Source organism: Thamnophis elegans, chromosome 13, assembly GCF_009769535.1.
Source record: "Thamnophis elegans isolate rThaEle1 chromosome 13, rThaEle1.pri, whole genome shotgun sequence".
NCBI classification, from domain to species: domain Eukaryota; kingdom Metazoa; phylum Chordata; class Lepidosauria; order Squamata; family Colubridae; genus Thamnophis; species Thamnophis elegans.
The window spans coordinates 9,806,294-9,807,795 of record NC_045553.1 but is presented as its reverse complement, the minus strand read 5'-3'; the positions used below and the strand labels follow the sequence as shown (position 1 = coordinate 9,807,795).

At 42.9% G+C, this 1,502-nt stretch overlaps 1 protein-coding gene across 4 annotated transcripts in view; it reads left to right on the top strand.

Annotated features, from left to right (window-relative positions):
- The window catches only part of TXNRD2 (thioredoxin reductase 2), a 46,963-nt gene that overhangs the window by 3,044 nt on the left and 42,417 nt on the right, over nucleotides 1-1,502 (top strand). The gene's annotated exons all lie outside the window — the stretch shown is intronic.

Genomic DNA, 1,502 nt, shown 5'->3' with positions numbered 1-1,502 from the left:
AGTCGGGCAGCTGTCCAGAAACACGATGATGGGGACAAATGGGTGGGAACTGGATGGTCTCCAACCTCGCAGTGTGGAATGCAGGCAATGCGGAGGCCGGATTGCAGTTAATAATTAAGATTATATAGCTCAGACACCAGAATGGGGACCTCATGTTTATAAATACTCGTTGATCTTTGGGATGGTTCTCCCGGTGGGCAGATGAGGAGACCACAGCTTTTCAGTTCCCCCACCCCCACCCCAAATAAGTACAAGGAAGTCCTTTGACGTACGACCCCAGTCGAGCCCAACATTTCTGTTGCTAAGCGAGACATTTGTTAAGTGAGATTTGCCCCATTGTATGACCTTTCTTGCCATAGTTGTTTTTTTAAATATATAAAGTTTTTTTTTATTTTTTTCATTTTCATAACAAATAACCACATGTATACTATTACATAACCAACATCGTATTATATTATTAAATATTTACATCAATTCATCTTACCATCAACTCCCCAAAGCAATTATTGGCTCTTCTGCTCTCCATACACCGTATTTGTACTTTGTCCATCACTTCTTCTCTCTCTCTCCTCCTCCTCCCTACCTCCTTTCTTCCCTCCATCGTCCTTTACTTCCCTTTCCTCTCTCCTTCTCCTACCTCCCCTTTCCACTCATTCTTTCTTCCCCACCCCGCCCTCTCTCCTATCCCTCTCTTCTTCCCTTACCTCTCTCCTTCTCCTCTCTCCTCTTTCCAGTCCTTCTTTCTCTCCCCCTTTGAGATTTGACCATGTGATGGACTTGTGGGTGTGGGGAAAATATCTTGAACTTTCAACTGGGTGGGGAAGCTTTCAGATTCTGGTTTCCCCAGATGTGCCAACATGGCTTTCTTCATAAATTGGGACTTTGAGCAATACTTTGCCTTGGACTCTGATTTAATCTTGGGTGTTATTTGGAACCCTGACACCACGAATGGAGGGAATCCTTGACTTACAATTATTCATTTAGTGAGTGTTTGAAGTTACAAGGGCTCTGAAAAAAGTGACTTACAGGGGGTCCTCGCACTTCTGACCATTGTCGTATGCCAGCAGTCATGTGATCAAAATGTGGACACAGAGGGGCTGTGATTTCTTCTGGTTTCTCTATCCATTCCTGCTGGCTAGAGGGTGTGACGCTTTCTGCTCTTGCAACAGAGTTGGGATTCACAGGCTGAAACAATAAATATTTGTGTGACTTATCTCTCTTCTCTCATTTGTTCGGCCTGATGTTTTAGATATGCCAAAAGGAAGAAGAGCAAAAGGTGTTTGGCAGACTTCCACCCTTTCAGAGATGATAATGAAAGAAACCCAGAATTGTTTGGGATCAGAATTATTAGAGCAAAACAGTTAAAAAAGTGAAATAGGGCTTTCTGAAGATCTGGGGCATTTTAAAGCGGGGAAGATGGCTCTGACTACCACTTTAAAAGTGAAGAATTTAGGAAAACTCTAAAGTTAAATAAGATTTAATTCACGCTGGTTGCTGGGGAT